Raw genomic sequence first — 25,757 nt, forward strand, 5'->3', positions numbered from 1 at the left:
AAAAAATACATTAAAAAAAAAAGTTACAATGGATTTGAAACACAAGGTGACACGGAGTGCTCATTTGCATGTCATATGAGTATCTCCATGGCTGATAATTTACACCTCATACATAAACCTTGGCCCCCTGCAGACGCACTTACCAGAACACCGTCCTACTGTCTCTGTACATTCTTCCTGCCAACCAATTCGATTGTAAGCTTATCGGAGCAGGGACTCTTCTTCCAAAATGTTACTTTTATGTCTGAAGCACTTCTTCCCTTGTGTCATTTGTATTATTTGTTATTTATAATGATTGTCACGTGTGTTACTGCTGTGACGTACTATGTACATTAATGGCGCTATATGAATAAAGACATACATACATTTCCCAGAATCCCCGGCTGTAGTGGAAGCAATGTATGCTAAGAGATAATGGGGAGAGGCAGAGTTGCAGACCTGAATGTGCTCACATGTGGTATTGTAATGTGTGGACACACACACACACACACACACACACACACACACACACACACACACAGTTATTTTACAGTAGTGCTATTCAAAACAAATGGTTAAGGAGATGTGCTATAGCATTATTCTGTGAACTCGAATTAACAGGGGTAATAACGCCTGCTGCATCTTTACAGTAAGGGAGTAATTCTATATTATCAGAAGCCCTATTGATATGAATGTTTGCTTGTTTTTGCTGATTGCAGGGATCAGCCACTTTAGACATAGAATTACAAAATTACAAAATTACCCTATACCTACATGCCTGTGATATAATGTAATGGGATAAATAACTTTTTTTTCCCTTTTAAAAACAGAATAAATCAGACACACAGGTATTTTTAAAAACCGTGTTGTACATGTTTAATGTTATCATTGCAACAAAATAACTTTGTAAATTGTTCCCCCCATTACCTATTTGACGTAACACGGCTTGTGAACCCTATTTAGAAGCATTGCACAACTTTTTGGTTGTTGTACTGTAGTTAAAGTTATTATTAAACTCCCATTTCCCAAGCATCTAAAAGCAGGGGACTAATCTCACACAAGCCATTCAAAATAAAAAATCATTAACTTTTCAGAGCAAAAATTAAGTAAAATTCTCACTTTAAGGATGACTGCATATTTTAAGCAGAACAATTAGTAGAAATTGCTTAAAAAAATAAAATAAACTTTGCCATGTGGGGACTAGATTTATTTCCAAAGCTTTTTCAAAGTTTATTTTTTAACTCTGTATTCTAAAAAGCATTTCTCCTCAATAAATCATTTTTTTAAAATAATTAACCTGAAAGTCTACATGAGGGGTGTCAAGTTATTCTCATTATTAGTTGTATTAGTGATGCGATTGTTGCTCTTTATGATGGCTTAATGGTGACATCTAGCATGCACCAATACTACCATGTATTATTTGTCTATTTTGAAAATGTATGGTACGTATGGCCCGACTGAAGTACAATGAAATGTAACCCCGGCACTTCATATGGAGTTTGTCGCCCCTGGTCTACATTTTCTGTCCCCCCTTCTGGGACACAAGTTGTTTGATTTTAGACCTGTCCCTGTGTGTCTGAGGCTTTCCGCATTTCTTGCTACAACTCTTTCCCTCAGAGTGAGCTGGGTGACAGTGCTGTTGCCCGACGGAACCATTCCCACTCTGACTGGGTTTGGTTCTGTTACTGCACTTACCCGAGAGTCCTAACCCCAGGATTTACAGTCTCTGGGAGCCTGCAGAGGCGCAACTAGGGAGAGGTTACTGGGGCTTCTTCCATGAAGTCATTTGTACATTTTAAAAAAGGCACATTCCTCTATCAGATCACATCACTTTGTAGGGACACAGTACACTTTGTGTTTAACCTTCAGAGTTTATATACAACCACACATTGTGTTCTGTGCTTCTTGAGAAATAGCTCATGGGATCTAACACCATGAAATATTAAGTATGAGACCACAGTGCTTCACAAAAGGGAGAACGGCATGAAAGATGTCACACTTTTTTTTCCTTCAAATGTGGACTTCCTTTGAGTTAAGACAAATTAAAGGATAGGTCTCCAGGAAATCTCTGAATTTTTATCAACTTATTTTTTGCATCAAATAAATAAATAAATAAATATATATATCCAACACATCAACCAATAAGGGGCTTCATCAGTGTAATAAAAACATACAGAGACTCCACAGTATGTGCCCCCCTCCAAGTGATTAAACAGCTGTATTGGCGGTCCAATGTGCGTGTGGCGTAATGACGACTGTGTGCAGTTCTACATATACAGGACGCTGCAGTGACAAAGGGTCAGGCAGAAAATAATGTGCATGCCACACGTCAAGTGGGACGTCACATCGCTGTCATCACATACAGAGAATTAAACACAAGGTACAAGTTACACTTATAACTGGTAAAGGAAGGAAACTCATCATCTCGACAAAAACTCATTTACGCATCAGGAGGGAACAGAATAATCATAGAAACAAAAGTACATGAAATATATGCTTACATTCACCACCATATCATCTGAGAATGATGTTATACACATTTGATATAATGGGTAACCAGTTCTTTGTTACATGTTTCATAAAAAGTAAGTGTTATAATGAACTATAATCTTACCATCTAAGAAAACTAATTATATGTACCAAGTAACTGGCCCATCCAAAGAAAACATGTAACAAAAAAACAAAAATATAGAAAAACAAAATAATGGCGGTAACGTCTCTTTTGGGCACTCTGGTAATCTCAATGACTACTGTTACTAATTCAAGGTTTCTTTTTCTACTCACTACCTTTGCTAGTGAATATTTTTCATCATCACCAGGGAAAAATTAAACCCGATACAAACGTGGTAACACGCGACGCGCTATAAAATTATTACGCCAACAAGGCAGCATGCAACGCATTACATGGCTGGCCCCTCAGGCAGTGAAAGGGTTTTTCTGATTTGCCAATAAATGATGTTTAAATATGCAGATATACGCAAAGCTGTGTAAGTGTAGCAGATTAATTGCCTCATAAGACGCGCACATACAAATAAATGGGCTGCCTGTTATCTCCATAGAAGTTACTTGCAAGTTCCCTTATATGGCAGCAGTTCCCTTTTTCTTTCCTTAACAGATCTGCATAGAGTTGCTACACGTCAATGTAAGAGGGGGGTTGCTATGAGCTTGCCCCACACTGCAGCTTTGTACTCCTGACAAGAGCCAGTCATGATTAGCACTCCGCTCAATATCACAAAAGAGCAGAAGAGGAGCACAGTTAACTGTGTTAACCCTCGAGTGTCAAAGTGCTACAGCCCGTACGGCATGAAGCGAATGAGGGAGCACTGAACCCCGTCTCCACTAGCAGACAAGCAAAAAGCTCATGGCTTGAGGGGCGAGTCTTCGGTAGCTGGTAGCTACGTTATGTCTCATTTCAAGGGTTAATGACATCTCCGCACAGTTAAATTTAGAGGGAGAACAAAACAAAAATAAAACTACACATTCTACCCATTTAATTCCCATGACATATTCTAAGTAATGTGTATGGGTGTCCAGAAGGTCCCTGACCCACAGTGCTACTCCAGGAAAGAGAATGGACCAAAGAGACCACTGAAAGGGATAAATGACCAACAAAGGCAAGTCACATCGACAAAGGCGATTTGCTTAGAAAAAAATCTTGGACAAGATTTAAAGGCTTTTAAACCCTAAATCCCTTTGCTTCTTTCAATGTGTTTAAGCCCACCTGGCAGTTAAAGCTGCAGTTCAGTCAATATTCTGCATGTGTGGTTTTTTTTTAATAAATCAGTTCTGTAGTAAGAAAAAATACTTTTAGCATTTTCTGTTTTAAAAAACAACAACTTTGAAAGACCAATTTTCTTGTATTCTATTTTGACAGCCATTTGCTAAGGCACTGCCCCTTCATGTCCTGTCACAAGCCCTGGCACACCCCTTTGTCAGCCCTGCCCTCCCTCTAGCACATGTCAGTGCATTAGTGCTCATGAATATTCATGAGCTTCCACTGAGTGACAGAAGCAGATGGAAAACATATCCCTTCTCTAATGATGTCACTAAATTTCGCCGATCAATACATGGAGAACGAATTGACTGGCAGCTATATAGTTCTTTAGGTAAGTAGAGATTGCCCACATGAAACTATTGAAGTAAAAAACAAAAAAGACTGAACTGCAGCTTTAAGGGACCTGGCCAGAGATCTACAAGCAGCTCGTAAGATCTAAAAAAAAAGTCCACATACAAAGGGGCATAAAGGACAATTCAATGCCTGGACCTTAATCCAGGGAGATAGTAAGAAAGATGCAGTGACTGAGGAGAAACCGGGAACAGATCCAGTGTGATGAAATGTCATATGGAGTATTAGAAATGTATACAAACAGAATATTAAATAATGACAGAAGAGTACTCTTAAAGAAAAGGAGTTCAATTGGCAGCATAATATAGGGAATCTCCCCACTAATGTACACAACCAAAGCCAAAAACACAGTTTTAGTGACAGATGTGAGTTTTTACTACAAGCTGAAACGTCTTACTACACACCAATAACTTGATACTCTACCACTCTTAAAAAAATAATTATCTGTAAGACATCATGCAGGAATTATAAAAAAAAGTGATTCTACACAATACAATTTTAAGCTTTAATGCTTAAATGAAGTATTTTAATAGTTCAACTCACTTCCATTACAAGAGGCACCTCCAGCTTTCTTAGGCCGTGTCCATAGAAGGACAGGCCGTGCTGAGGCGTGCGGACGCTCCGCGCTGAGCCCCTGCATCCTCATGAGGATGCCTTGAGAGGGGGCTCACGCGAGCGTCCGCAGGCGTGCGGAGGAGTTGGAGGTTTCAGCCGAGCGCCAAGCTGTTTTTCAGCGCGCTGTCGGCTGAAACCCTCCAATGAGAGTGGGGCTGCGTCAACGTCACGGCGCCGTGACGTCGGCGCCGTGATGTCGACGTCAGTGCGTCGCGGGCGATTGGCCCAGCGACGTCACTGCCCCGCCTCCCTACAGTCTCCCCCCACCTCCGATCGCGGACGCTGGCTCGCCTGTATGGGCATGAAATCGCCCAGCTTCTGCAGGCGAGCCTCAGCGTCCGCTCGCCTCAGCACGGCTCCCCCCCTCTATGGCCCGGGCCTTAGTACCACGTGGGGAAGATTTCACATATGTGGGGCACTCATGTGTAATGTTCTCTGTAAGCTCCGACCAGGGTTGTCCTAGGGAAGCTTTTCAAGTGCAGGTCAGTGTCTTCTCTCTAGTGGATCTATAGGACGGGTTCCCAACTCATCCTCAAGAACCTACAACAGGTCAGGTTTTAAGGATATTCCTGCTGCAGCATAGATGGATCTATCAAAAGAATGGAGTCACCCGTGTTTAAGCAGCTATATTCTTAAACCTAACCTTCTGGGGTTTGAGGACTGGCACTGGGAACCACTAATCCATAGCAAAACAGCATTTTCTTAGAATATCATCCTCCTATCAGCAGGATATATCCTGTGGATAACACTTGAGCGATAAAAAAAACGCAGTTTTCATATTCAGGAAAGTTTTCTTTAATCAAGTATCTAGCACTGCCATGTTAAAGAGCAATATAGATGTGCGAAGTATAGTGAGATTTTAGTAAAACGTACCCGTTCTAATTGGCTTCATTCCACAAAGTACATTGGGAAGAGGACCCAGCAGATGTTTACAATGAAATGGGAAAATGACAAATACTGTTCATAATTTAAACATCCAGACTTTCAATCGCACTGCTTAATTTGAGAAGATCTGGATCTGGGAGGTGTATCTTGACCAACCCATGAAACAAAACTAGTCAGAATTCTTTAATGTAGCAAAACCCATAGTGGCCATGTACAGGTTGTCCACTGGAATGGAGTATATTATAAATTCCAAATAAAGAGCTTAAATGCCAACTCCCCCAGTAATTAGTGATGTACAGAATAGTGCAATATGCCATGCAAAAAGAAACACTACAATATTGCATTTGGGCCAAGTTAGAGAGAACTGATGCATGTCATTCCCTCCCATAACATGTCCATGTTCAAGTTATAAGAGAGCCTGGCAAGCACTAGATGTCTGTATTTTGCCAAAGTTACAAGTATGTTGGACACAAGACAGAACATGAGTATATACTTTACTCACAGGATGGAGTGGACAGCACAATGGGTCGCTCAGGTGGTCAGCATTCTGTTAACACATTGCAGCAGGGGCAGTGATGGAATGTTGTTCATCTAACTTCCAGTGTTATACTGAATAATCTTTCATTGAGATAATATTTGCACTATTTCTCCCTCCTCTCTCATCCACGATTGGAAACTATAGCACAGCCGGAAGAGTTTCCAAAGACTCATATACATGCCAATTATCAGCATAGACATCTGTTTCCTGTGCAGCATTTCCTGCTTTGAGTTGTACAAGTCTAAGGACCTGAACTCCTTACAGTGTATATTAGAGACATTAGGCATGTCTGTGCACTACTAGCAGCACACCAAATACACAGAAGCTTTCACACAAGGCAATAGTAATGCTAAAGCATATAAAAACAAAAGTGTCTTGAGTCTAAATTTCATTACCAGGCCTGGGTCACAGTCACCAACAACCTTCCATGTAGCCATCTAATTAACCATCCATGTATTCCTTGCCCATTCAACCCAATGGCACGCCAAAATGCTTAGTAAACCCTGGGCTAGAACACAACTGAATGGCATTTTATGGCTGCGAAGTCTAGATAGGCCTGACTTGTCTTACTCATCCTGTGCTAAAATACTTTGAGATTTGGGACCAGATCTCAACCTCTAGTTTGTATATTTTGATCAGTTCAACATTATTCCAGTGAACTGCTTGGGGCTTTAGAAGGATTAATGATATATTGGATAGAGGAAAGTTAGACCTTTTGAACATATTGTAATGCAGTCCAATACGCCCCCCCCCCCCCCTTGTTTTTGCATTATACAGTAGTTACCTACAGTTTAGACATTTAACTTTGGAACTTTTGAGCTCGGTAAGGTATGCAAGCACAAATCAGACATGGAGAGTTGAATTACTTCTGATACTGCTACTAAGTGCCTAATACTCCTCATATGTCCTCTAAATTATCTACTCCAAAAATACTCATGCTTAAAATGGTAGTTACAAAAGAGAAATGTCTCTTCACCATTGAATAGACATTTGGAAAAGTGCAGCAAAAATCTCCATCTCTACCATACTCCAGGGGTGCGGAAACGTTTAAAGTCGTGCCGCCCTCTGGCACCTCCTCCTCTGTGACGTCATGGCAATGCCATCAGAAGATGCAGGAGGAGAAGCCGGATAGAAGGTAAGAGGCAGTTACAGAGGCCCCTTCCGCTCTGCCCTGGCAAGCAATTTAAAATGTTGTGGGGAAGAGCGCCAGATGTACAGGGCTCAGTTTGGCACCCACCATAGAAAATGTTGCGTGCCCCACAGTTTGCATAACCTGCCATACTCACTCAATGAAAATAGCTACAAAATTCCTTTAGATTGTTATTTGATGCCCGTCAGGCTGAATAATATTTACAAAAGGTTTCACCTCTTGGTAGGAGAAGCTGTGTTGAGTGGTGCAGCATGACCCGTATTTTGTGGGGTTGCCCTAGGATTCCTACTTTTTGGAAACAGATCTGTAGTTACCTCTGAACCCTCTTGCACCTTCCTTTTTAGGTCATTACTTGAAGGGAATTTATGCTAGAAACAATAAATTGACAGTTTCCAGGTGTTGTCTGGCAGCTGCATGGAAGAAGTTTCATCCTTCCCCGAGGGAGGGGAGTTCGGGAAGTATTGGAATTAGGCGCACTAGTGCAGTAAATGAATCAGACAAAATTTGAACAAAGGTGGTTTCCTTGCAATTAGAGATTAATGACCCATGCTAGATTGGTTAAAGCGTTAAAGTCTTGTCAGATTCTGGTGTTGCTAGCTACGTATATGTACAGCTGGTTTGACATTTTTTCCCCTTTTAGAACTACTTTTCTGTAACAAATTTAAAACATTTCTAATCAAAAGGTTAAAAAAAAAAAAAAAGCACACTTGTTGCTGGATTTTGATAAACAAAATGCATCAACCAGATCTTATCCCTAAACCAGATCAGTAGTTGGTTCTAGGAGGGACTTTTGAACACAACATTGATATGAAACCAAGCTTCATTCGTTCTACACAAAAATACATCGCCCTGACATACCATGGCCGGTGAGTTTCATGCTGTAGGAGTCTCTACCAGAGTTTGCTATACAACTCTAAAAGACATTGAGAATAATTATTTGATTGTTAGATCGGCAGCTCTCCACTTCTGGAGATCCAGCAGCTTGTCAAAATCTTCCCAATAAGAGAGTCTGTCTGAGTCAGCATCCTTATAAGGAAATCTTAAGCCCAGCGACTGCTCCAGATGAAGGAAGCTAGGAAACGGGAGGCATTTAGCACAATTTCAATGATCTTAATGTTAAGGTCGGTAAAACAAGGACATTTCTGATGTGAGGTGATCACCTGCAGATTGAACGGTAAAAACTGCATACGTTTTTAGTTCTAAATCAATTTATACTTGGACTTTATTTTTGTATGAATAATCTGCTATAAAAAGGCACCCTGACTAGCAATTCAACTTGTGCCACTAGACCAGGCCTGCACAACACGCGGCCCGCGGGCCGCATGCGGGCCGCCGACACTCACTGTGCGGCCCGCGGCGGCAGCGGCTTTCCCCCCCTCCTCCCCCCGAGTCAGCTCTCCCTCCCCCGCAAGCTGAGCCCCCTCTCCCTCCCCCGGCGAGGTGCAGGGGGGGTGATTGGAGGTGTAGGGTGGGTGATTCAAGGTGCAAGGGGGGAGAATGATGTGAGGTGCAGGGGGGGAGAGTGATGTGAGGTGCAGGGGGGGAGAATGATGTGAGGTGCACGGGGGGAGAATGATCCAAGGTGCAGGGGGGAGGGATGTGTGTGGTGTGCAGGGGGGTATTGTGTGTTTGATGTGGAGGGGGAGTATTGTGTGTGGGTGAGGGGGAGAAATGGGGGTATGAGAGATAGATGGGGAGTATCGCAAAGGTTGATAGTGAGGGGTTCTGGGGGAGATATGATGAGGGGTGCTGGGGGAGATATATGAGGATGATGATGATGAGGTGCTGGAGGAGAGATGATGATGATGATGATGATGATGATTTTACCCTTGCCGGCCCAAATTTTTTTTCCTTGGAGCAGTTCGGCCCTTCTCGCTTTACGAGTTGTGCAGGCCTGCACTAGACTGAAAAACATTTCCATGGGCCTTTTTATATATTTTATTATGTTGAAGGTTTCCAGAGATATCCTCATATTTTCTCTTATTTTGGGGAATAGAAAGAAAAACTACAAATATAATACTGGTCTGGGACTGGGTACAAAATGATTAAAAAATATATATAAATTAAATTCGTTATTTCATTTAATTCAGACTGTACCTTGAAATACACCATTAACAGCAGCAGATATCTACATATATCCATATCACTTAGCTTCTAAGCCCTCCAGGGCAGGGACTTCCTTTCCTATTATCTGACTGTTGTAAATATTATTATTAATTCCCTATACTGTATTGTCTCTTTGTAAAACGCGGAGAACACTGTGGGCACTACATAAAGATATACATATATATTTTTTAATGAAAACGGTCTGCTATCACATTGTATTGTGGTTTGACATGTACACACGCTCCATTTTCAACTACTTGATTGCAAGGCTTTTTGCTGCAGAAGATGTGCTCTCACTCTGCACGGGAACAATAAATAGCCATTTAAGTGGTAACACGCACACCGTCCACCAGGTGGCAACAAGTCCCACTTCTCGTGCAGTAGCAGATCACCGTTTCATACACAAATTACACCGTACTTTAAAATACAGTTCTTCTTAAAACGCTTGCCATTTTATTTGAGAACAGTTGAAGTGTGATAGTGCTAGATGGTACGTAGTGACGTCACTACCTTTTATATGCCGTTCCATTCCCTTTTAAAGAATAATGTGTTCATTTCAGCAAGACCCTTTCAGTTACGGTTTTGTAGCACAAGTGTTATGGAAATCAGTCTATTACAAAGGGTCCAAAAAGATTTGCAACTTTTTTTTTTGATCCGGCACAGTGTCGCCAATTATCATTTTTATAAATCAATTATTAATTCATTCTTCACAGTTAAGAAACAAAAACACTTAAGATGAGACCACAACATTTCAGGTGCAGAAACAAACAAAAAAAAAGCGCATTCTTGCTACCTTACAGCTGCAACTTTTCAAAAACAGTAAAGCAGAAAGGACAATCAACCCCTAACTAGAAAAGGAATTCCATTAAAAAAAAACAACAACAAAAAACAAGCGCAAAGCAAACACTAAAGTGAATATAATACATAAATGTGAAAAGGACTATACAAGCATCCTTAGGCGGCAGCCAGGTAGGGAACGGGCGCGCTGGTGCTTGTGCGCTGCGCCCTGCTCGGCAGGCCGATTCGTGTCCGGCTAGGCGCGCGCTCGCCTGGGGGTGCGGCAACGTCACGGAGCTGGTTCTGCCTCATTGGGCGAGCCACTCACGTGACGCACTTGCGAGCGGCAAATTCAAATTTGCTTGCTCTGAGCGCCGAGCGGGCGCAGGCACTTGCTCACGCTGGCCACACACACACATTGCCGCAATGCGTCATCGCGGCCAGTATGAGCGCGCCTGCCCAGCGCCACCCTGGACGAGGCCTTAGAGAAGATGATGGTTTTTCAAAGGATGTTTCCCAACATCCATAATACAGAACAGCAAAAATCCAAAGCTCAAACTTGACTCAAGGAACACACACGCACGCGCGCACACACACACACACACATTCACACGCGCGCGCACACACATACACACGCGCGCGCACACACATACACACGCGCGCGCACACACATACACACGCGCGCACACACACATACATACGCGCGCACACCATTTTTTTTTTTTAACCTCATGTTTTCTATGGCAAAGGAGAGGTATTAATGATGTGTCTGATTAACTCGTTTGTCTTCTCTTCTAGAATTTTATACCTGCATTTAATCCTGCTGGATGAATGGTCACTGTTAAATAGCGTTTTCTTGTTTACATGATTTTATAATTTATTGTAAAATTGTGTATTGCGCCATTGACCTTATGGACACTATGAACCGCCCGCGGCCCCCCCCCCTCTTCTTGGGGAGATCATTAAACCTTGAGGAAGCTCAAAATCCAAGTGAAACGCGTAGGGTGGACTTTGGAGGCGAGACCACCAAGCAGCAGTGAGGTGCCCGCTTCCCACTCTGTCTCCTGCACCGGAGCGAGCGTGTGACTCGTCCAACCTCTCTACGGTGACGCTATCGCCGGCAAGGCTGTGCATACAGACAGGAGGATCTGACAAGCGGTGCCTGTGGGAGTGGAACCTCCAGTCGGCGTCTCCTTCAGACCTGGAGTGGTCTCAATGCTTTGTCTGTCAGGGAGCATGCAAGTGTATTTTCACTCCTGTACCGTTTCTTCTTTTTTTTTTTAAATATAAAAGCTATATTTGCAGCATGGTTTTTTTTCTGTTTCCCATCTATACACTACTTGAGCCTTCAATTCATCAGAGAGCACAAAACAAATCTGTTTGGAGTCCAGAGTTGTTGGAAAAACAGTTGATTTCTCTCACATCCAGTGAGTGGGAAATATATACAGTACTGTGTTGGATCATTTCACATCTTGATTTAGCCATCAGCTGTACTATTGTTTGTTTCTCCTATTTTTACATGTTCCTTGAGTCAACTTTGCACTTCTATAAAAAAAATAAAGACTAATCCAACTGAACCCTGTGCCAAACAATACAATACGTTACAAAAACTATGCAAACCAAAAGCAGATAGAAGCTTCTCCTCACACTTCAAAGCATCTTGTGTGAGACTATAGTATTCTATTTACGGACTTCATTGGGACAGACTACGATATGGGTGGTAAGCAGAGATTAAAGGCAAACCAATTCAAAATACGGCAGGATATATTTTCTATGATTCTTGACAATGGGCCAGAAGGTGTCTTATGACTTAGCGTGTCTTGGTAATATGGCCCTTAATGGCTTCTAAAGCCTAACATGCCATGTAAAAATATACTGAAATATAACAAAGAAATGGCTGTAGAGCAAATTACAGTACACAAAACAAAATATAGATAAATCCATTTAAGCATATAGTGTCACAAATCAGTCAAATACACTCATCAGTCCCAAATAAATGCGTCTCTGTTCTTCTTTCACTTAGTTGCTCTGTAGTAGATCTACCACATGACAGTTATGAGTTACACCAAATTAGTCAAAAGTTCCCCTATGGAGTATAGTGTAAGTTTATGGTTCATCAGTACAGTTATCCAATTTGGGAGTTATAAAAGATTGATTAGATGACCAATCTCAATAGTTTTGATGATGGTAGACATCATGTACACAGCCCTTCACCAACAAGATGCTCCACAACTATCAGGTGCAAAGACTGTTGGAGGTCAATAGAATACAAATAAATCATCCTCATGTGGAGATTTGCACCATTCCCTTTCATATTGTTTAGATACTCGTTTGCCTCTCTCATTCCTCCCCTAAAGCCCCAGAGTGACCCCCCCCCCCCCCCGCACTTCCAATTTCACCAAGAATACCTGGTCCACCAACCACCCATCGTTTACCTCCTAATGGGCAAAAGCTGCTTTTCTTGGGGAGTGGGAAGAATCTCCAACTAACTCTTCGGTTCCTATTCAATATGCCGTGAATCCACTTTTGTGTCCTGAGGAATTGTGTGGAAATTGCCGACATCTTCCACGAGCAGTTTCACAACACATTCAATAACATCCTCAAATGGATGCATGCAAATTAGCAAGGGGATAAAATTTTACTTGAATAATCAAATTTATACAACAAGAAAAAAACAAACTAGATGTTTTGATACAAACTAGATATTCCAATTGGTGGCAGATTTCTTACCCATCCATTTCTGCAGGCCCTTTTACATAGGACTGTGATCGGTCTATATCAGACACTTTTACACAGAGTATATTATAAATTTATGCTTTTAAGAGCGCTACATACAGCACTACTACAACTCCCAAGATTGGATATTTATATGTTAAATGCTAATTTAACAATTTGCTGTGGGAAAAGCCTTCTTAGAGACTTCATACTGTTCTTAAAGCTGCAGTTCAGTCAATATCCTGCATGTGTGTTTTTTTTATAATAAATCAGTTCTGTAGTAAGAAAAAAACACTTTTAGCATTTTCTGTTTTTAAAAAAACAACTTTGAAAGACCAATTTTCTTGTATTCTATTTTAACAACCATTTGCTAAGACACTGCCCCTTCATGTCCTGTCACAAGCTCTGGCACACCCCTTTGTCAGCGCTGACCTCCCTCTAGCACATGTCAGTGCAGGAGTGCTCATGAATATTCATGAGCTTCCACTGACTGACAGAAGCAAATAAAAACATATGCCAGCTCTAATTATGTCACCAAATTTCGCCTATCAATTCATGGAGAACTAATTGACTGGCAGCTATACAGTTCTTTAGGTAATTAGAGATTGCACACATGAAACTATTGAAGTAAAAAAATAAATGTAAAAAAAAAAAAAAAAAGACTGAACTGCAGCTTTAAGGAGCTGACAAGCAGAAGGCGGGTCAGGCAGAAATGTGATTCTTGTTCCATGATAAATATATAATAACGGTTGTATTAATCAAATCAATTGGTGTATATAACTGTGATAGGAAAAATAGTGTATATACAATAAAGTTAGTGTATGGGGGGGGTGGGAGGGAAATGCTGCTACAACCCAAGTGAACCAATCCTAAAGTTCTGAAGAATGTGCATTGTAGAGATAGGGGAGTGCAGTGAAGCAACCACTCAAAGTGTAATATACTTAAACTGGAACAAGATTGCTGTGCGAAGTGGGAGCCAACCGGCCCTCCACAGCCCTGCTGCAATCAGATGTGGCGGTTTCACTGGCGTCGTCTGCTTGGAACACCACATCTTCAAACAAGTAGGGAGAAGAAAAAGAAACCGATTGTGCAGATGTTTTCCAGGAGTGTACGGGTGAAGAAAAACAGTAGTGAGCGTACTCACGCTCTCCAAAGGCTTTACAGCATTTGTGGAAGAACCACGCAAGATCTTGTAGTTGAAGGCAAACAAATCTTCCGCTCAGCCGAGGAAGACGGCGTCCGTAGGCCGCCCACGCTGTCCTCCTTTCTTGCGATGTTTCCACCCAGGTGAGTGATCCTTGAGTGAGTGATGCTCATCAGTTGCTGACTGACAGAAGCAAATAAAAACATATGCCAGCTCTAATGATGTCACCAAATTTCGCCTATCAATACATGGAGAACGAATTGACCGGCAGCTATACAGTTCTTTAGGTAAGTAGAGATTGCACACATGAAACTATTGAAGTAAAAAAATAAATAAAATAAAAAAAAAAAGACTGAACTGCAGCTTTAACAACCTTTTTACATTTAATGAGGCTGAGAGCAGTGGTTGAATTCTCATTTCTTTATCACAGGATGACCTTAGCTTTGTACTAGCAAAATATGAAAGAACTGAATGATTCAATTCAGAAAGAGCACTGTTATTTCTAAAGCAAATTCATACATAAAGCTCCAAAGAGGCGAAATGATCAAATTTTGAGGCAACAAAAAGTTGAAGGATAGATAGTCAACAGTGTTCACAGTATAACATAGGCTATAACAGGGGGTGCGTAAACTGGTGGTGTGGCGGTCGCAGAGGCCCCGTACTCTTCCCAAAGGCATTTAAATTAAATGCCGGGGGAATCACATGAGGCCTCTGCAACTCAACTTACCTTGATTCAGAAGTCTGCCGTGATGCGTCGCCATGGCAACGTGGCGCAAGGCCGTGTGATGTGACATCAAATGACCCGCAACGGCTTTTGACGCCCGTCGCCATGGCAACGCGGCATCATGAAGTCACTTGACCCCGCTGTGTAATTTGAGTCTGGCACAAGAGGTGGAGGTCACAACTCTAATAGTTTGTGCACCCCCTGGGCTACAACAGACATTAAAGCAGCAATCCATCCTAAATAACCTCCATTTTTGTTTTGTTTTTGGTAATACAGGTTTGGAGCTGATCCAGCCAGAGCTGAAGCGCACTATTTGAAGCTCGAGGATCTTCCCCCAGTTTCCGAGATAATTACTGGTGAAGTTGCCAGTATTACTACCCGGTTTTTAAATGGTATGTAAATGGTGATTGTCACGGAACGGCACACTGCCAGTACCCAGAACAGCGGGTCACCAGTCCACTGAATTTATCCAGACTGCCTGCTGCGAAAGCAACTCGGTCCTAACTACAGCTAGGGATTTTCGCTCGGGAAGGGGTGAAACAAAAATAAAAAATAAATAAATAAAATATTTAAAAAAGTACCCAAAAACCTACTCTGACTATTACTAACCTAGTCTCTTACGCCGTGATTAAACCTAAAAAATGCATGTGGCGTCATGTAGTGGTGCGGCACGGCGCCAAAACAAGTTGCATAAATCCAATTGCAGTGCTCATACCAATGGCGACAGTCGCGGCGTGCCGTACTGCAAAGCGGACAGCTGGGGAAGAGACGTCCAAATTAGTTTCTCTGGCGACAGCCATGTCACATGAGCGGATCAGGCAATGAGGGTGAACCGCTCACGGCCACGCCACCACCATGCCTCCTTTGCCCTGTCTCCCCGGTATAATCAAGAGGCTGCTCGGTGGCAGCGCAGGGTAACGTCACAGACTAGCGCTGCCGCCATGCAGCACTTGGTATAATCTCAGCCTTAGGCTGCGCTTATAGTAACGGTGACACGATCGATGATGTCACCTGTCGCGAAAGTTATAATTTATGTTTTGGAGACGTCGCTGGCTACAAGGCCAGTGACATCAGCAAGGGGGAGGGCAGGGGGGCGGAGACAGGAGATTGTACACATGTTCTGCTTGTTCTGATTCCAGTCTGGCTAAAGGCAAGAAACCGCATCATATTTACTCCCCAGCCTCTCTCGGCAATGGCACTGGCCACGCCCACTTGTGTCTTGTTCTGTGCTGAAGGTTTCAGTCCTTACGGTATATGCAGGTTATAAAGGCACCACGCAAATACCGTTCTTGGTAGTCCTTATTTTATATATTGGTTCTGCCACCTCCTATTTACCCAGAGGGAAACTCCTGAGCTGTAATAGACACAATAAAAAAAAAATGCAGCCAAAAGCAAAAACAACGTATTTTCTCTCCCTTTTTTTATGACAGCAGCTTTTATTGGGGAACAGTTTGTGCCACCGGAGATAAAAAATATTGTACTTGTTCTGTAAAATCCCATATGAAAAAAAAAAAGACACTTTACAGTAGTAGTTCATGTTCACACACAGGCAATGGATGCAATAGAAGATCTCTGATTTGCTTATAGACAGTCACATGTGGAGACCGTCTGCAAAAATCAAATTCTACTGACAAGAATTTTGGTTGAGCTGTCGCTCTGTTGCGCCCACGAAAATGCATTTGTTTTGGCGCGACATCGCATTGCTGTCGCCGTCACTATAAGCGCAGCCTTAGGATGCTGGCATCGCCACCCAGGACCACTAGGGGGAACCCACCTCAAGAGCTACGCTCATATCTGGGCTACCTTCCACCCAATCCCGGTGATGACAAACTCTCACTTGGAGCCACAAACTTACTCTTATACCCTGGTGGCTTCTGGGGAGAATGGTATCTCCACTATCTCAAAAGGGTCCCAGACCTCCCAGGCCACTCACAATTACGCCCCTCACTCCCTTAGTAACCCCGCTGGCCACCGATAGTCTCCTTGCTCCACTGCTGCCCTCCTACCCCACTCCAGCAGCGCTTGCCGAACGTAGCAGGAGGGGGTAGGGGAGACAGAGTGCAATCGCCCGCTTCCGAGGCGGGCAGCATGGAGCAGGAAGGTAAGAAGCACGGGCTGGGAAGGAGGGGGGCTGGGGAGCCCCTCCTCCGTCACAGACATCCAATGGGAAGCAACAACCCATGATGCTGCAGCTTCCTATTGGCCTGAGATTTGGCAGCGATTTCAACTCAGTAACTTTACCAGCAAGTATCTCAGTTCAGGGAGACTCCCGCATCACTAAAAATGGAGCAGAGAAAGCGCCGCTTTAAAATTAGAGAGCATTTAGAAACCGTAGTAAAACAATACAAAAAATACATCAAATGTGGGAATATTAAAGCATGGAAACGTGTTAAGTTTAATTCCATTCAGGCTTCGTGAAACAAGGTGGTTTAGAATAAGATGGGATACACTGGTTTGGTATCTCTGATCTCTTATTGCAAGGAGCTCCATTATGTTACTTCAATGTTGATGGGGAATATATCCACAGCGGCTATGCATATGAAAACTAGGTGCACTCACTAGGGTTTTAAAATTATGATTAATAAGAAGCTCTGTTTATGATCAAGGAGGCATATACTGTGTAATGTAAATATTATGGAAATTAAAATAGTAACAGTTTGTTTGCAACCCATACTTTTGAAGTATTAATTGCTAGAAAACATCCCTATGGATGTGGTACTTGAAAAATGAAATCATTTCAATAGCCAGCCCTTAAGCTGACTGTTTAGAAGCGGTCTGTAAACACAAACCATATTTACGTTCAAAGTAATCAAAAAAAGCTTTGTATATCTTTGTTACACACCAGAACTTCTGGAACTTTTGCCTTTCCTGGAAGATGAGAGATGCTGAGCCACTAATAAAATACAAATATATAAAATCCTGTGTCTCAGTAGAAATATCTTGAATATTAAAACCTTGTTAAAGAAAATTCAAAACAGTTGCTATTAGGACAATTAAAAAAAAAAACCACTTCTGCAAATCTGTTATGTAAAAATAAAAATCTCTCCCAAATGCATCAAGAATTTCAGACACCCGTGAGAGCAAAATCATCAAGTCGGTCTGAACTTTGTCCTTTTTAACATTTGTCCAATATTTTGTAACTGCCTTTAGGACAGCGGACAGCGGACAGCAACTGTGCTAGGAGCATGCAACACCCAGGCATCCCAGATTCAAATGGGACGTTTGGCCACGACTACAAGGCCACCGGCGTCCCGCAGTCGGGACACTTTGCCACAGGGCAACTCCTGCGCCCGACTGCTCACTGTCCGTCGCGCACCCAACAAGTCAAGCCAGGTCTACTCCTCCAACAACTGCATGTTTACATGTCCCGTGTGGGACCGTTACACTGCCTAGACAGGCCACTCAGGCGCGCCATCTTTAAATGTCTCGTGGGACATTTAAACATGCGGTTGTCAGAGCGCGTGGTGCGGCAGATGGATAACAGGAGCGGACATCGCGACGAAGGTGTCTCGGTGGCGTTTTGGTCGCAGCCAAAATGCCCAAGACCGTCCCAGATATGCCTTTGGTTTATTCAGCAGTTGTCTTACTGAATCGTGGCCCTGCAAGAATAACTTTGGCCACAAACAGCCTGAGAAACCATTAGAGCCACATATATTGTAAAAGAAAAAAAGGGAAACATTAAGGAAAGATCTTGCACGATTTCTGTATCACAACACATGGAATAAATTAAAAATAAATACACTAGTGACATAAATGAGACATTATTTGTAAATGAGACAACATATAATTATTATAGCTCATCGTGTTTAGTGAGCATGAAATAACTTGCTGGGCTTAATAGAGTGTTATTCATTTAAAATGTGTACTACCACAAACACCCATTAACATGTATATATGAAACCAACCTCCACAGATTTACAGATTTCAAAGATTCAATTTTCACTAAGAGGAGGGCGCATGTTTTTGGAAAGTTAGAATAAAACCAGTAGATGTTTTAATACAAGCGACTATTCTTACTAGAAATTTGATTCATATTTCAAAATGTATGCTACAGGGAAAAATAACGAAAGGAGGCAGCAAAATGAAACCGGTCAGAAATTCAAGGCCCTAAAGTATATTGCTTTCAATGTATTCTGTGGCCATTCAGTACTGGAATGATTACACCCCAAAATTACCCGGTTTCTCATCTGCTTTCTTACTGGCAGGGACACACACCATGGTGGTTCAGAGCCTGCTCCACACAGGTATCCAAAGACCACTCTTAAGAACATAATACAGGATGCCAAACTTTACATCCTCTATTGCAGAGATTTGCAAAAACAACTCAAACTTAGTGACATCCCAAAAATGTAAGAATAAAATCTATAATCTACAGAACTGAAACCACTTACTTTTGCAGAACAATGTATTGTGGTGGTTCTTGTCTATACAAATACCAGTGACTCGCCTCTCTTTATATGCTCCAACATCTGCACTGACCTATAGTCTAGACAAAAATGTTATAATTATACAGGAGGAAAAACACACTGCAGCTGTTCATCACCGCAAAAGGAAACCCGCACAATATGGGAGTTAGACTTAACTCCCCCCCACCCACAAATAAAAAAAATAAAGGAAGAAGGATCACCTCAGGCTAAACATAATCAGAGGAAAGTCATAAAGCAAACAACGTACTCAAATTCATTTAATCTGTACTTGAATCTAAAATAATCCCGAAGAGTGCAAAGATTATGTTGACACTGCCAGATGACAGACACACCCATCTTGTAGCACTGGAGGAGTTCATAAACACACCTTGAGGGAAAGGAGTAGAGAGGTGGTAATGTTGGAGCATAGATCTGGCATTCCTAAAGCATGTGGTATTGGCTTCTCATCAACGTCATCTCACTGTGTTTAAGTACCAAACTTGGGTTATTTAGCCAATATCTACTCTCTAGCATTGTACAACGCCATTAACGCTACATAAAAATACACTTCCAAATTTACAGAGCTAATAATCACCCCCTCACCAACAAGGAGACCAACGTTTTGTTCTGCCTGACACAGAGCCAAGCGGAGGTCCATTGCATGACCATTATAGAGCTTCACCCACCAATTCCCCACCCTTTCCAAACAAAAATGTGCAGTTGGAAACAAAAAAGGAAAGTAGAAATAGCACTAAATTCTAGGACTTGCCACATAACCCATTTAAAATATATATATATATATATATATTTATTTAATTTATCCTGGGCATTTGGAAACACATTCCCAATGCCTTGCCCTGCCAACTAAGCTCGAGATACGCTTTTGTTGGCAATTTTAATTTGAAGTCAGCAGCCTGGTTTCCAATAAATATTATAATTTATTGTGGAGATGTAGGACAAAAGCCAAGATAGTGCTTCAGATATTAAAACCAGTTGCTCGTCTAGGCAGTAAATCCAAAGGGAGAGGTCCTAGAATACATGCATTTTCTAACACACAGATATTTAGATCTGTGTTCTTCCTCAGGACACCTCAAACAGGCCACGTTTTAACATGAACCAGTTAATCACATAGTTACATAGGAGAAGCGTAAAACAAGTGTGCTTGATAATTCATTTAGGATTAATAAAATCAGGTCTAGTTGGGGTGTCCCAAGGTGAGGGTTGAGAATCACTTTCTTGGGAGATGATCAGGCTGCCCACTTCCATTTCCTGTATCCGTGAACCAGCCGGATCCCTTGATTGCTCCAACAGCGAATACATTATGCACAGATGTCGGGGGTCTGATGGCAAGGAAATGTTTAAAGTAGCAATCACCCCACTCCCCCATAAACACACAAACATATATACACACACAATTATTTGTTTTACCGTATATGAACAAGGGAGTTTTCTGGAGTCAATTGCTGAGTCATTTATTTCACGTCTACTAGGACTTGCAAGAAAAAAAAGAAAAAAAAAAGCGCGCATGTTAACGGAAACTTTTGTTTTTTGTCACTGTTTTGTCACAGAAATTGTATTTGTCATGGTGATCTTTTTAATTAAAAATCAAAACAATTTCAGTGACAAAACGCAAAGAAGTGTAACTTCTTTTAGCTATTTGCACAGCTATATTTATACCAACTGTGAATTACTAGTGTGTGTGTGTGTCCTTTGCAGCGCATGCGCGGCATTGAGCGGACCCTTCTGCGCATGGGCCGAAGCCCCTACTGCGCATGCGCCGAGTCCCGCGCCATCACTTCCGACATACATTTTCGTTACAACGCAAGACATTTTTCCCATCAAAACTCTGTAGGTGCCAACAAAGAAGTTTCACTTCAAAAACACAAAAGATGGTCACAGTGTCACCCAATCAATATCATCGCAATGTCACAGCTTTCTATTGGCCGCCTGAGTGAGGCTGACCCCAGGGGCCGTATTATTCTCCCGGGCAAGAATTCTATGAGAATCTCAAAGTTGAATAGCTCAGGATATAAGTGCCATGGTTCAATTATGGGAAAAACCTTGTTTCAAATAATGGTCGATTAGATATAGCTATATCTATAGCATTTGGAGAAGGAAATCCTGAACACAGTGTTTCACAGTATGAGCAACTTTCTGGTTGTGAGTCATTCAGAAATAGTTACCAGATGGATGACTAACTCAACCACAGATTTTCTGCTGCCACCTATTTGAAATGCCCCAAAATGCTGAAGCGTAGGTGAGGAGTATTAAACGGACTAGGGCACTCAATTTCTTGTTAATATAGGGCCATATTTACTAAGCCTTTAGACACCTTACCACCCATTCAACTGACAGGGATATGGCATCTTACAGCATAGCACTGCTTAGGAACTATGGCCCTACATAAATAAAATGTAAAAGTGGCATATCAGTTATGTATTGAAATATGCAGCTTTTCATATTTATGCACTTTTTACATGATTACATTAATCTTCAAAAAACACTTTTTTTTGCTGGAAAGGCTTTTTAAATGGAAGTAATTGCTGCCAATTTCTACCCAGACAGAAAACAAAATGTACAGCAGTTTTAGCATCGATAAACCAATTCCTTCATCTTAACATCACATACTAAAGCAAAGTATTGATTCTTCATCCCCGAGACCAAAGAACATCCTTGAAAAATGATTACCACCGCTGCATCATCGGAACCGAAAGCTTTTTTGTGGGCAAGTAAAACAATTTACGACGACATGCACCGAGGTAGGTGTGGGTTTCTGAGAACATTAAAAAGGAGCGCTGGACAAGAAAAAAACATAGGAACATTAAAAAAAAAGTGGAAGAAAAGAAATTCCACAAGAACACTAAAGATAAAGGATTTGCAACAAAACAATGAAGATGCAGGAGACGTCCTGCACTTAGAGCAGTCAGACAACATCAGGCTGTGGTCACTCAGTTAAGTATGGGGCAGAAATTCAAAAATGTGTTGGAACTATGTGGAGAAGAGGGGCTTGAAACTGCACTACATTGGGAAAGCCTTCATTCAGCAGTAGATTGGAAAGGACTGCAGACACAAGAGCCTGTCACATTTTTTAGGAGCCAGCGTTTTGTTAGCGGGTTGGTGCTCAGTCTGCCCCGCTTCCACTCCCCACCCATCATTGGCTCTGTGCCACTGAATCTGTGACAGACACATCTCCGCCCCTCCACCTCCTGTTCTCAGACACCCCCACGTTCTCACTGGCGTGCAGACACACACAAATAAATGTGTTTTTTTATATATACACACACACACACACACACACACACTTTTCCCCCTCGCCCACCAATATGAAATATAAAATTGATAACCTAGAAAAGAAGCACAATGTTCTTTAATGGCAATTTAACTGTAATGCAAGTTACACATTGCTAGCAAGTGTCATGCTTGGGCTGCCACATTACAATGGCTTGGAAAGAAAATAGTCAACTTTTACTAATAAGGCCCATCCTGCCGAAAGTGGTGTTCATACATCAAAGAGGAGGAAATCTACACACAAAAGTAACAAGTCAACCTCAAGTTATTATACAACCAGTGAGTCACAAAACCAACTGTCAAGACTTAAACAACCCAGATGTTTTTTATAATGCATCAAGTTACAGCAAAGGCAGAAGACAAATAAGTACTCATTTCCCGACAACCGTGCATTCAGTATTAACCTGTGCAATGCTGGAGGGCTCTATAAAAGTGCCGAGAACAAAAAGTAAACTGCAGTTCCCTTTCCTGACGTACAGTGCAATGCCACGGTGACATGGGCAAAACTTGTGCACAAGTTCATGAACCGGACGAACTTTGGGCATTTGCGGCTGGTGTAAAAGTTGAGAAAAAAAAAAACCTTCACCAAAACCCACCAAAACCGCACACATCTTGCTTAGAGAGCACCTGCACCTCATATTTCAAGGAAATCTCAAAAATAAAGTTGAAGTATATTGGCAAAGACTTGCTAATTTGTGCCAAAGAGCCACCTTGGTGTGTTTTTCATGTGGGAAAAAAAAACAAAGAGACAGATTCCTTTTGCAATATTCACTTTTAAATAGAAAAGTATGCTTTTTTTTATCCTGGGAGTTGACAAAAAGCCTTCCACCTCTTTAATGTTTTGCAAATTCAGGAATTTTGGATTTTTCAAACGCCGAGTACCTACCATTACTAGTTTTCAATCACATATATGTATTTGGGGTAAGGCTCCTCTGATGAGGGGAATCACTGAGTATTGCTTTATAACATGGAATGATTATATTGGGGTGATCCTGCCTTCATCCTTTTTTGCTGCCATTACTGCATGCATGTGAATATACAAGGGGGAGAAAAGGCCAAATGATTAATTACATCATTGGAACAGAGTCAATTAAACACTCCCTGCAACACATCTGCAGTAAAGGCCAATCTATTCCCCTGCTCTATAAGCTACATTTGGAAGGAGATCTCAGGACAGCCTGATCCAAGTGGAATAATGTGTTCATTTGCCGCTGGAAACTCTGTGCCAATACAAATTCCTAGAAAACGAGACCACCCCTTTAGAACAGTTAGGCCTCGTCCAGGGTGGGTAGAGGCGCACTGGCGCTCCAGCGCTGCGCCCTGCTCGGCCGTGCTTTTCCTGGCCGGCTAGGTACGCGCGCGTCTGGGGGCGCGGCCTCTACGTCACGAAGCTGGTTCGCCCTCATTGGGCGAACCGCTCACGTGACGCGGTTGCGAGCGGCAAATTCAAATTTGCTCGCTCGGCAAACGGCTGAGCGCCGAGCAGGCGTGCCCGTCCGCTCACGCAGGACACGTGCATTGTCGCAACATGTCTAGCGTGAGCGCCCGCTCAGTGCCACCCTGGACGAGGCCTTATAAATATACAGCTTCAAAGAATGAGGGGGAAAGAGTTATCACCTACGGTACTACTAATGTGTTAGTTTTGACCAATTGAAACATACAGGATTTAGACACTTGTTGGCTTTATATGAAACTTTGGCCATAGGATAGCTCTGATAGCAATGCTGTGGCAGATATAACATACGGCTCCCATTTGAATTTGCAGGTCTAATTTGCAGTCTAATCATGAGAATATCCCCAAAAGTGCCCCCAGTAAGCTCTGCTTCAAGACAGAGGTGGTAGAAGAAATACTTGTTAAAAGGAACATGTACAGTATAGGCTTTATTTCATTTATTTTTTTAATTAATGTGTGGGAAGCAGGAGGTCCCTGGAGCTGAACTGCATTCATTTCAGCTGCGCAGGTCTCCCAGTTCCCGAGAGATGCACCGGGAAAGTTGCTGCAGGTTAATTTCGTGGTATTTAACTTGCCACACGGGTTAACAAGAAGCCGCGACAGCTTCCAATTGATCTGCGTAATGTAGGAACAATTAAACCACGGTTTTGTTTCCCTTGGTGGGAATGCAACTGCGGCATCTTCTCCAGTAAGTATCTTGAGGGTCCAAAAAAAAAAAAAAAAGCACAGGCTGAACTGCTACATTAACACTGTTCCTGGCTATATACGGCTGCGCTTATAGAGCCAGCGACGGTGCTTCAAAACTACTGTATTGATGCCGTCTCGTGCGCTTATAGTGGAGACGACGGCGCTACCAAAATCCTTGTAAATTACTAGAATTTGATTTTGCAGTCTCCCCATGTGACTGCGTATAAGCCAAATCACATAGCCCCGCTGCCTTCCCCCTTGTAGCCAGCGACGTCTCCAAACCCGATTACAACTTTCGCAATGGCGACGGCTGACATCGGTCGTATCGCCGGCAGTATATGCGCGGCCTTGCTCTGATCTCTCCTTCAACCCTCACAGTCCCACATGAAGTCCTGCCGTTTCCACCTCCGAAATATCGCCAGGATATGCACTTTTGTCACTAAAATCCTAATTCACTCAACTTGTTCACCTATTCCTATCTATCCACACTGCTTCTGCTGCTCCACTATGGAAATCCCTACAATGGCTTTTCATATCCTCTAGAATCAAAGGTTAGACCCTAGCTCTGACTTACAAAGCTCTGGATGATGCTGCCTCACCACTGGCGGATTTCCCATTAGGCCCGGGTGGCAAAAATGGCCACCCCCATATACAGATACCGCGCTCTTGCCTATCGGGCCTGATGGGAAGGCACTTAAATGTGGAGGCAGCCTCCTTCCGAATCACAGCATCAAATCACAGCGCGGACATCACCAACGTGACGTCACACGGCGCCTCATTGCCACAGCAACGTGACACCGCGTGATGTCACGTCGGTGATGCTGCGATTCGGAAGGAGGGCAGCAGAAAGGAGGCGGCCGCTACAGGTAAGTGACTAGGGGCGCCGGATATTCAAATCCGCTGCTGTGCCCCCACCTTACATCTCAGCCCTCATCCCCAAATATATTCCTAAACGCCCCCTCCGCTCTGCCCATGATATCCACCTTTTCCTCCTGTCTTAAAACCTCCTCTCACTCCCACCTAAAAAACATCTTATGTGCTGCACCCCCTCTGGAATTCCCTACATGCACCATCAGACTCTCTCCCATCATTCAGACGTTTAAAAACTCCCTGAAAACTGGCTACCACCCCAAAAACACTATCCGGACCAGCTGTGCTACTGGA

At 42.5% G+C, this 25,757-nt stretch overlaps 1 protein-coding gene across 3 annotated transcripts in view; it reads right to left on the bottom strand.

Moving 5' to 3' along the window:
* Window positions 1–25,757, bottom strand: part of LIMS1 (LIM zinc finger domain containing 1) — a 76,020-nt gene that overhangs the window by 45,411 nt on the left and 4,852 nt on the right. Inside the window, exon 2 of one of the 3 annotated variants that reach the window (XM_075590342.1) lies at window positions 19,151–19,245. The exons of 1 other annotated variant lie outside the window; for it this stretch is intronic. The gene's annotated coding sequence lies outside the window, so the exon portion shown is untranslated. Of the gene's footprint in view, window positions 1–6,107; window positions 6,247–19,150; window positions 19,246–25,757 lie in introns of those variants that run through there. One more of the 3 variants, XM_075590343.1, reaches the window with a different exon arrangement.

Source organism: Ascaphus truei, chromosome 3 (assembly GCF_040206685.1).
Source record: "Ascaphus truei isolate aAscTru1 chromosome 3, aAscTru1.hap1, whole genome shotgun sequence".
Classification (NCBI taxonomy): Eukaryota; Metazoa; Chordata; class Amphibia; order Anura; family Ascaphidae; genus Ascaphus; species Ascaphus truei.